Source organism: Hemicordylus capensis, chromosome 8 (genome assembly GCF_027244095.1).
Source record: "Hemicordylus capensis ecotype Gifberg chromosome 8, rHemCap1.1.pri, whole genome shotgun sequence".
Taxonomy (NCBI): Eukaryota; Metazoa; Chordata; class Lepidosauria; order Squamata; family Cordylidae; genus Hemicordylus; species Hemicordylus capensis.
This window is the reverse complement of record NC_069664.1, coordinates 26,235,609-26,247,112: the sequence shown is the minus strand read 5'-3', so window position 1 is coordinate 26,247,112 and position 11,504 is coordinate 26,235,609. Positions and strand designations below refer to the sequence as shown.

Below are 11,504 nucleotides of genomic sequence, written 5' to 3'. Positions count from 1 at the left end.
AAAACACAAGGGGTTCTCGGGTGGTCTCTCCCATGCTTACATTGATCAGACCCAGAGCTGCTTAGCATCAGCAAGGTTGCTGCATTATATTTCTTCAGACCAAATCACTTCAGATATTCAGTAAGCCTTACAACAGCTCTATATGATGGATAAGTATGGTTTTCTCCATATGGTGGTTGGGGATAGATGGAAGCCAAGAGATCAAGGCTGAGAGAATTCTGGTGGAGGCAGAATTTAAACATGGCATTTATGGGCTCACACTATTTCATGTAAGCAAGCATGAAGCATGAATATCTGCTGTGGTATTCATGCAGAGATTTGAACCCTGGCTTCGTCAGTACCCCCCAAAGAGGGGTCATAGCAGCATGGGAATAACCTTGTCACCAGCTGACTTGGAAGAAGGCATCACAAAGCATGTGAAGTGAAAAATCAATCTCCCAGTCTAAAGCTGCTTCTAGAGATACAGAGTATGGAATCCTTTAACAAACCTCCCACCTCTGCTGCCACTGGCAATCTTGGACAGATTCCCATCCATGAAGCAGGAGATCCCAGGATCCTACATGAAACTTGGGTCTTTGCTGTTCTTTTGAAGTGTCCATAAGTCATCGGGCAGGAATTTTTCTCATTTCAGGGAGATGGGACTTTTTCAAAGCAGAGGCTTGATTTGGGCAGGTCCCATCCAGGCCTTTGCTTGGAATTAAAGTTCCATTATGAATAGTTGTTGCTGCTTGAATGTTTATTCTAAGAAACATGCAGCCCCAGCCTAAGAGTAGCTACTTGGAGAGTAGCCCCTCTGTGATACCTGTGCTTGCTCCCCAGGTAAGGATGTCATCGCAGCCATGCAGCCAGTTCCTAAGTATATCATTACCATGCTGGGAACTTCAGCACAAGCTTGATTATTATATCTTGTTTTAATAGTGGCATTGTTTGCATGATGGTTTCATTACTGAAAATTGCCTTGAGGACAACACAGTGAATGAACAGATGAAATATTAACTGGAATGTAGGAAGCTGGAAATCAGGACAGCCCAATAGGATGTGCAAGGATATCTGCTTGCAAAGGTAGTTGTGCGCTGATAAAGTTTTGTCAGCTATTCACTCTCTCTGTTCTTAAGCTTCAGTTCCAGCTGACATACAGAAATTCTTCAGGTAGAGCTTCCCTTGCCATGGGAACAGTTGTGGGGAAAGCTTCACTCATGGAACACACACATGGAAACTTATGAACATGAGCCCTAGTGAGTCCAGTATCCTGCTTCCCTTAACTCTAAGACTTTCCAAGGAGAGTATGAAAGCATACCTGCTTAGACACCAGCAGTGGGTAACATTCTGGATGGTGAGCCACATTCAACAGGCTTCTCCACGAAGACAGAAAATTTGAAAAGAATGTCATGGTCCCTTCCAAGGAGAAGTTTTGCAGAATCTTCTTGGGTGTTTTCTCATCTGATGCACTGATCTTTCCTCAAGTCATTCTTGAGTTCTGTAGGAATAAAGCAAGCCTCTTCATTCCCTAACATAGGTTTTGGAACCATACTAAAGTGACCCACAGTTGAAGGACACAAATATTATCATTTTCTATATCTATGAAGATTTAGACTGTCTAGTTAGGGCAGGGGTTCCCAAACTTGGTTCCCCAGATGTTGTTGGACTGCAACTCCCATCCTCCCCAGCCACAATGGCCAAAGGATGGGAGTTGTAGTCCAATAACATCTGGGGAGCCAAGGTTGAGAACTGCTGAGTTAAGGAGTTGGTGGTGAGGCTGCTTCCATGGCACCATCTCAGGGAGGGATGACGAGTTGATGGACAATACCCATGGCAATGGCTTGCTTAGTAGAAGGCAGCTCTTCACACGTTTAAGAAGAACCACCTTAAAAGGCTCCCCCCGCATTCCACAGCCTGTCCAGATGCTCATTCTGCTACCCAAAACATCATGTACAATGGGAGGACATGCTTTGTATCATGACCAAATGCACTTCACCTCGTATGCAAATAGATGTTGAAGAGAGCTTTGGAACAAAAGCATGAGAAAAGCAGCAAGCAAATGCAGGCAATGTCATTGAGGTAGCCATGCATTGTTAGAAGCATATTAGCATAGGCTGTTCCTTATCTTAGCCCACCAAAAATCCCAGAGAAACATTCAGTAATTGAAAGAGGTCTTTGGGGAGGCGAAGAAAGACTGGCAGCTGTGTTGGCTGCTCAGCGATATCTATACTCTGGGTGAAAAGAAAAACGGTATCCAAATTAAGGTAGTCTGAACAGGGCACCATTCTGGGTTTCTTGGGTTAATTTATTTCCTGGCTCTCTTTGAAATAGATCAGACCTCAAGGACCCAGCTCAGGGGTGGGCAAACCTCAAGGGCCGAGCTCAGGGGTGGGCAAACAACAACTGGAGGTTTACCCAGCTCAGGCCAGATTCTACTCTTTAGTGATGAACACACAAACTTTTGCCACGACTCCTTGCTGATGTCTGAACGAACAATGCACAAAAATGGAGACAGATATTCCAGGGCAATCTTTGCAACTATCCCTCTGAAGAAGAAAAAAAAATCCTCCGGCAACAAACACATCCCTAGTCTTGATAACACGCCCACAAACACACCAACCTCGTTTGCCACATTTTGTGGGCTGATAGGATATCTTTGAAATTTCAATCTAAGCACATCTGCTCCCTTCGATTCATTGGGTTGTAGAGTCAATCTACACATTTTATTGAATCGGGTGGAAGACTGAACTGCTTCAGACTGTGGGTAAGAGGTAAGATTTTGGGATGCTTCCTTGATGCTAGCTGGCCTTTTTGTGTTGTCTTGGAAGAAGGCCAGAAAGGTTTTACTCTGGGTTTCTCCCCTTGCCCTGTACCTTGGGATTTATTTATTTGTTTGTTTGATTTGATTTGATTTGATTTCTATACCGCCCCTCCAAAAATGGCTCAGGGTGGTTTACACAGAGTAAACCATTTCCATGAATCGTTTCCATGCCAGAGTGACAACTGAACAAAGGATTTTAGATGATAGACAGGATATGTTAGTCTTAGCCGATCAAGTTTCCTCACCATTCGTTTTTGGGCCCCGCTTTCCTAACCCAAGTGAATGTGCATCCTATTTAAATTTCTTCCAAGCGATTCACACAGAAGGGCTTTTTCTTTGGCAAAGCTTGATGTGATGGCATCCAAGTATCTCGAAGGTCATGCCAAAGGCACTGCAGCGAATCCCTGGTTCTTCTTATTATTATTATTATTTTAAACTGTAGCTTTTATTCAAGTGCAGGGGAGAATTCGGTGTTCCTCCTGATTAGAGCACTGCCTGGAAGAGCTGACAAGTGTTTACTTGCTCTCTGTATAAATTGGGCTTCCTCGCCTGTTTCACTGTTGGTGGCAACATTTTGAAATTCTGTGATCAAAACTACACCTGTACTAGTGGGAGCTGATTAGTATCTGTTTTGAGACCATGTTTTTGAGGCTGTGGATATGGTCAATGGACCAATAAAAAGTTTGCTTCTCTAGTGTTTTTTTTTAAAACTCCCTTCATATATTAAACTAGCTGATCAAGGAGAAATATATTCCCCTCACTGTTTTACTATATGCAAGGAAGGGAAGCTTATTTTGTTTAAATGGGGAAGCACTCAAATAATATTGTTTTACTAAACACAGGGAAGGAGGCCTTGTTTTTGTTTACTTGGTTATGGCTGGGCTTATGTATGTAAGTATCATTCTTGTACTGGTCTGTGACTGTAATATAGAAATCAAATTAAATGTTTTATTGCGGTCTTAAACCAGCATAAAACATTGACTTATACATTGAAGTACAGTATATGTAATAAAAAAGAATTTTAAAAGAAAAAAGAAAAACAAACTTACTGACAGTAATACTTACTTGGAATTAGCAGTTAGCAAATATTTTGACTGTGGCCCGCCTTATTTTTAATGCTGCTGCACAGAATTTAGCAACCTGATGAGCAATATAAAGACTTAAATCAGATACCTTGTAAACCCTGCAGCCTATCTCTTCCACCTTCAGCTCCCTCACCACCACAGAGCATTTTCTTTGGCACGATTTAACACCCTTCCTTCTGCTTTAGTTGAGGGGAGATATAAAAAACTTGCATACCCTCTATGCCTCTGTCCTTCTGATGCTAATCAGGTAGAAACGTTAAGAGTATGTGATCCCTTGTTGTGTACTATATAACAATGTCAGGTCAACCTTTGTTGAGCGTGCCTGGGGAGTCTACTCCTTATCATACGTGCATTCCATTTTATTTTACAATAACCATGATCTGAGATATTCAAAAGTGGCAAAGCATGTAATAAAGTATTTGATTTTATTTACATGGGGAAACGCTGGAAGAATATGTAAGATCTTGTGTAGTATTTACACAGAATAAGCCTAGGCAGACAGAGAGCATTTTCACTGAATAACAAACACACTAAGTAAAGATAACAGATACAACAGCTGGGCAGATTCGACATATTCCGATAGAGTGGAACCTGACTGCAGATTCACTAAACAATCACCAAGTCATTCAAACAGAATTCTAACAGATTACCTCCCATCTGCAGTCTGATATGCTCCAGGCCAGAATTGTAGCAACATACCCTTTATCTTACTCCCTAACAAAACTGCAGATATATGCACACTTATTGTCAACAAGATTCACCAATGGGGCTTACTTCTGAGTAAACATGCAGAAAAGCTCAGGCTGCATATGTGCTTAGGGGCTGCAGCTTTACTTCTATTTAAGCATATATAAACTTATGGTGTAAGAAGCTGCTTTATAATCCCAGATCAATAGTTTACCAATCCTAATACCATGTTTCTTCCACTCAGCATCTGTGAAGCATAGGTCTTTTCTCCAGCCTGAGAAAGACAACAATCTCAATCTGAGATTGAGTAAAAATAAGCAACAGACACTCAACACCTCCAAATAAAATGGGCTTCCACCACCAAGTCATCACCTTCCATTGAAGAGGTGAGTAATGAGGTTTCATGTTGTCCGCAGATTATCATGTTAATCTCTGTAGGAGCCTGGCTTTTGATGATACCTGCATGTGCAAAAAGGAAAATAAAACAGTGTAAGGATGAGATCTGGGACATAGATATTACTCAAGAAAAAAATGTGGGCATTTTATTTCAGCTTTTAACTTTGATTTTACTTTTCATTTAAGAAAAACAGCAACCCTGAAATTGGAAAGGAGATGTAAAATGTTACAAAGGTTCAACTTGCCAGATGTTTTAGTAGGAAAAATCATATGAGGAGAGGAATAGTGAGTCCATGGAACTAAAGTTCAGGGACTTGCAGGGAAGGAAGCCTTTTACTGTTACCATCTAGTAATATATAAACACCTTCCTAGGGTTGAAAGGGGGAAGTGTTGCTTAATCAAGTGATTAGTGGTAAGTGCTCTGTTTGTAATGGTGGTGTAGTCAAGGCTTGTATATATTTAGTGAGAGGGAAATAATGCTAACACATTTTAATATCCAGTCAAGAGTTAAAGGTGATAAAATGAATAATAAGATTGAGGAGTCTGGGGATAGAGATTATGTCTTCTCAAGATATTGATTATGGCTGGTAGGTATGTAACTATCAATAAATGTTGTTCCTTTGAGCTTATGGTATGCAAATATGCTATTAACATGTACAGTCAATAGCAAGTGTTCTATAAAACTAATGGTAAAAGCCTTGGATTAGTTGTGCGGTTGTTATACTGCCATGCTTGAATTTAGCTTTAAAACTGCCATTTATTAGTGTAATTAAACAGACTGATATGGCAAGCTAGAGTGCCATTTAAGGAGGGTGTGAGCTATTGTGCTTCCCCATACAGAGAGCCTAAATTTGTGACCACTTTATTGGTTCTGCACTTGTTGATCCTTATCAACATGATGTTTAGGTATTGGGTTTGCATGCTAATTGCATAAATGCCTCTGCTTAACATAGAGTATAAAAACATTGCTAGAGGTGTTTAGAGGAAGCAGTAAAAATGTTGTTGTATTTTTGCAGCTTAACTTTGAGTGCTGGGCCCTTAAAGCTTGCTGGGAAAAACTCCTTTCTCTCCTTCCAAACCATGTTGAGAACCCCTGCTTTAACCTACATTGAACTCTGAAATCAATGTATCATGATGTTGTTTTTGCAGATTACTCCTGGATACTCTAGCTGCCTGTAACCTTACAGGGCTGTACCAGTTCTCTGGCCTGGTACTGTTTCTGCTGTTACTCCAAGATGGGAGATGCTCAAAGCAAGAAACGGTTTGGTGTGGTCTATGACAGACAAGCTGTGATGGAAGAAGCTACAGCAGAGGATCCTGAAGCAAAAGAGGAACTTCAACCTCTTCATTTAGAGTCTTGGCAAAAGTCCTACCTGGACCCTCAAGCATTTGCACAAAAGAGAGGCAAAGAGGCAGAAGAGCCTGGAATGGGTGAGGTAAGGTACCTTAAGCCTGAAACAGAGTTGCAAGGTGTGAGCCCAGAAGAAGAATCTCTCCTCTCACCTGACAATGGCAGGTGAGAGGGGAGCAGTAGTTCCTCTGCAGTAAGGAATTACAGAGTAAGGTACCATAGCACCTACAGAAGACTAGTTGAACACTTGCTAAAGAGACTCCTGAGAAATTACCTCTCTGCAGAGAGTCAGATTTTTCTAATGAAGATGGCCTGATGACATGGACTGCATCTCTACTTCTGATCCTGCATCATTTGCTGATGGAAGCTGGTCTTTTCTTTTTTCTTTTCTTTTTGGTCCCAAGGTCTGATAATTAAAACTCCTAAAATGGACAGCAGGCTAAGCCAATATCTCAACCTGTATTTCTGAACATTACTGGAATATCTTCAAGATGGACTTGCTATCCATCTGTTGCGTTATAGGAGTATGGGAACCTGGAAAATCTGTAGCTCCTAGCAGTCTTAAACTTGTGATTGTCTCTTTAAATAAAATACTATGGATGGTACAATTGTACATCTGGAGCTCCTACACTAAAGGGTGACTCTTGTTGATCCATAGCTATCTGGCTAACAAAACTCCCAGTTGAAATAGTATTTTCCAACTTGGACTCTATTAGTAGTCTTCTTCCAAATTACTTGTGTAGAGAAATTACTTGACTACTTTGACAGATTTTTTTTGTAATGTCTGTCAATAAAGTGGAGGTTGTATTATTACCTCTGTAATTGCTGTTCACACAGTGGCCTAGCCTGAACAACCAATTCTCTTAATTTAGAAAGGCAGTATAAAAATAGTTTGAGACTTAACACTTCTATAAAAGACAGTCAAAAACACCATATAACACAATCTGCATCTAACTATTGCTTTTAGGGGATGAAGCTATCCCCCCTCCCAAGAGGGAGCTGCTGCTGGACCCTAGCAGCATTCTAATAAATTTTCTGTTTAAGTACCTGTAGGAAGGATAAATGTATTAGTCATGGGGTATGTAACGTAACGTGTAAGTAAGAGCAGCCCACCACTAGATTTCTCCCTGCCCTGTGGTGATAGCATTTTATTCCACTTGCAATGGAGAACACCAACAAACACATGTTCACACCCCTTCATATGGCCATTTCTCATAGCTATAACTTGCTTAATACTTGAATAAAAAGTTCATATCAATAGATGAATTCACTACTTCATAATAGAAATGGGGTTTCCTACTGCATGCATGTAAACTGAGCATATCTCATGGTATATCAAACTCTGAAACAGAGTAGCAGTAATCATCCCCTTCGGTAAGATGAGCAGGAAATAGGTGGGGACAGTTCATTTTATTGCAAGAGAGATGTCCGCATATCTTGGCAATGCACAGCAGGTACATTCAGGTTGGGAGGGGGCTACAGGTGAAATGCTAATATTCTCCTTTTTTCAAAAAAGGTACTGAAAGTGGGGCCGGGGGTGCAAGAAACTTTCATAAAGTTCCCAGTTGGAAAGCTTTCTGGTGCCTGGTGGTGGCAGCAATGTTGAATTGTTTTTCTAATTAACACGATGCCTCTGCAGGCGGCAGCACTGGAAGTGCTAAAATCTTCCTGGTGGATGGCTCCATCTGGCCTCCCTGGCGGAATACCTTGAATGATGCATGTCATGATATAGCATCATTCTGAAGAGACTTCTAGGGGGAGGGAGGAATGGCAAATAAGGGTTGCAGACATGACTGTGGCTGCTGCCGTTGCCCATGGTACCACAAGCTAAAATGACAAGCATATCCATGATGGTAGAGCGGTCCACCTTCACCGTCACAGATGTGCCTGCACGGTGGGATTGGCACTGCCTCCCCCTTTGGCTTGCTGTACACGGCTACAGTGGGGCTCTTTCAAAACGTCTGAATTGGGCTCATGACATGCTAATCCAAATAAGCTACATTCTCAAGCCCTAACAGTGCTGATGTGGTGGTGGGGAGTTCTAGAGGAGCCACCACTAGCCTGCTGCTGCTGCCTCTCCCCCACTGCTGTGGCAGAGTCTCAGTGCCCAAGGTGACCTCTTCTCTCCCCCCCCCCGCCACTCTTTTCAACATGATTCAACTTGCTAGGCATCCCCTGATGCATGTAAAGGGGAATCTTTAGTGGATGCCCCTTTATAAGCATCCCGAACCGGTTCAAGCTTGAACCGGGCCGGTGCGCACCCCTAACCATGAGTGATGGGGCACATGGGTGAGTCGTGCGGTGGTGGTGGTACTACTTCTCCCTTTCCCCCACTGTACATGTCTACAGGGCAGCTTTTTCATAATGACTGAATCGGGCTATGGTATAGTGACATTTCTGAAGACAAAACGGCAGCTGCCACTGGGCTGAGAAATAACTCCCCCCTTTGCTGTGTGAGAATTTGGAGGAAATGTTTTGAACCTGCTCTATTCACATTGACGTATTTATTTACATTTATATCCTGCTCTTCCTGCAAGGAGCCCAGAGCGGTGTACAGGGTTACGTTTATCTTCACAACAGTGCCGTGGGGCAGGCTAGACTGAAAGGTCCTGGACCATTGAGTTTTGTGGCTGAATGGGGATTTGAACCTTGGTCTCCCTAGGGCGCTTTCCAGATCGCAAGCTTTACGCCTATAGAAAGTAGTGTCAAGTGTGACGTCTTGCAGGAAAATAGCGGCATTGTTCCGTTTTAACAACACACATGCAACATTGTAGCACTGAAACACAAAGATAACTCGCCCCCCCTGCCCCCGCCCCCACACACAGAGGCATCGGAAATGTGAACAGGACCTTGCTGCCAACACAGGGGCTGCGATGTCAAAACACAGCCAGTACGGACGCACACTTAGCAGGTATTTCGTCGCCTGTAATCTGGAAAGCACCCAGAGCACTTACTTGGGAGTAAGCTCTGAACTTGGTGGGCCTTTTTTCTGAGTAAATGCGTTGTGCAGTGGAGAGAGAAGGAAACTGTTCTTAATAATATGAAAAGGGCTCATTTATAATCGGCATGGCAGGAAGAGTTATATTCCCCTATCAAATTAAGGAGTGTGCAAGTATATAATGCTTCATGTTACGAATATATTGTTACATGTTTGTAATTGCCCTCCAGAGCACTGTTTCGCTCATAATTACAAGACCATCTCCAACCCTGTTAAAATGCATGTCCGTGACACACAGGGCCATTAATGACTCATCAGGTCTTCAGTCTCCAAGTATGCTATAGTTTTTATTAAGGCCACCCCATAATGGCCCTTTCCCTGGTAAAGGTGAAGAAGTGATGTTCTTAGGAATAGTTTTGCTTCCTCCACTGAATTCACAGACCTTCCAAAGTCACTGAGCATTCCACACATAATCAAATCAAGAAGCAAATTAAGTATCATTGAAAGCACAAGGGAAACAGCCAACAAAATATCTCACGGCCTATCTCCACTTAACATATTCAATTGCTCATTTTCATTTCTCAGATGAGCTGAAATTAATTCTTCAAAATGGGTTGTATATGCTAGAAGTACTGAGCTCCTGATTATGCTTGGTCTTCGTAAACAGCTCATTTAAAATCAACAAACGTATTTTTTTACTGGACAGGGGTAATGCTTGGCATTTTCAAAAGCTTGGACCAAGGAAAATGCCTTCATCTTTTGCCCTCCTGTCTGACCAATGGATTTGTTCTCAAACCCTGCCTGATTTTGTCTGTGTTTTATGGTCATACATGAGGAAGACATACGAGACCAAATCCATTATCAGACGTTGGAGGTGTTAATAGGAACACAGCAAGCTGCCTTATACTGAGTCTGACCATTGATCCGTCTAGCTCAGTGTTGCCAACTCTGACCGGCAGTGGCTCTCCAGAATTTCAGGGTTTTCCCTGGCCGTATGTGCAGGTGCCAGCAGTGAGTGAACCTGGGCTCTTCTGCATGCAAAACAGTTTCTATGCTACTGAACTATGGCAGCATCCTCATAAGATCTCTTCATGGGCAGAAAGGTGAATATAAGAGCCCTGATGAATTAAGACAATCTGTCTAATCCAGCATGCTACCTTCTGCAATGGCCAGCCAGATCACAAACAGGCACGAAGGCAACAGCTCTCTCTTATTGTTTTATTATCCACAACACCTGAGATTCAGAGAGATACTGCATCTGGATCTAGAGGGTCTATTTATTTTATTTTATTTTATTTTAAAAAAAATATTTTACATATTTTCATACCGCACAAAACTTATGTCTCTGGGCAGTTTATAACATGGCAACCGACCCACCCCGCCAGGCCTTTTACCATGTTAATCTGCTGATTTTAACAGCTGATCTCTTATCCTTCTACAGGTTTTTTTTTTAAAGCGTTTGTTCTGTCCCATGATTTGTTTTTGTTTGGTTGGTGGATTTGGTTGAATTTTGTTGTTCCTCACTCTGGCTGATAAAGAGCAGTCTAAACTTCCTGAAAATAAATAAATACATGGCCAATAGCCAGCTTTAGCTATCCCCCATGTTTTTGTGTGGCATGGAATATTAAATTTACAGCTAAATAAACAAATTGTGACAAGTTCGGGTTTTTCTCTGTTACTCTTGTTCTTCCCTGACATGGCCTATTTTCTAATAAGACTGATCCGCCCATCTCGTGGCTTGTTAGGTTTGGAGAGTTCTTAATATAGTACCTTATCACCATCTAATATATGCTTTATCACTCGGTTTCTGTGGAAAGCTCTTTCTTCGCAGGGAAGAAATTAGGAAGAGGGGTTTGGTGTGGTCCGTCCGCCGCCCTCTCTGGATACATGTTTCTTGAATACAAACTAGGAAACTGAAGGAAAGGATATAAACCTTTTCATAAAATAATTTAGGGAAGAGCTTTCTAGGAACTGAATGAAGACAATTAAGCAAATGCAATTCTACAAAATGGCAGACCAGCCTAGGACTAGGGAGTGGGAGGGCTGTTTCTCTTCACCCTTCCCACCAGGGCCTGGTGCAAACTAAGTCTCATTTCAGGGAGTTCTCCACAAGCTCTGATCCAAAAATGTCTGTCAGAGGAGCTACATTTCCCTCCATGGGTGGGAAACTGACCATGTGTCGAAGCTTCTAGGTGATTCCTTCCAGTTCCCTGAAGGGCCACCGAGCCTCCTCACACGTTCTCTTCC

The 11,504-nt window shown here is 42.2% G+C and overlaps 2 long non-coding RNA genes across 2 annotated transcripts; one reads left to right on the top strand and one right to left on the bottom strand.

Annotated features, from left to right (window-relative positions):
- Positions 1–983: 983 nt before the first annotated feature.
- LOC128333877 (uncharacterized) lies at positions 984–5,032 on the bottom strand. Its single transcript, XR_008311103.1, has 3 exons — positions 4,945–5,032; positions 3,866–3,940; positions 984–1,477 (listed from the first exon to the last, which is right to left on the bottom strand). It is a non-coding gene; the product is annotated as an uncharacterized LOC128333877 (long non-coding RNA).
- Positions 5,033–5,277: 245 nt separating this feature from the next.
- On the top strand, positions 5,278–6,932 carry LOC128333876 (uncharacterized). The gene is made up of 2 exons (XR_008311102.1): positions 5,278–5,380; positions 6,118–6,932. It is a non-coding gene; the product is annotated as an uncharacterized LOC128333876 (long non-coding RNA).
- The last annotated feature ends 4,572 nt before the right edge of the window (positions 6,933–11,504 follow it).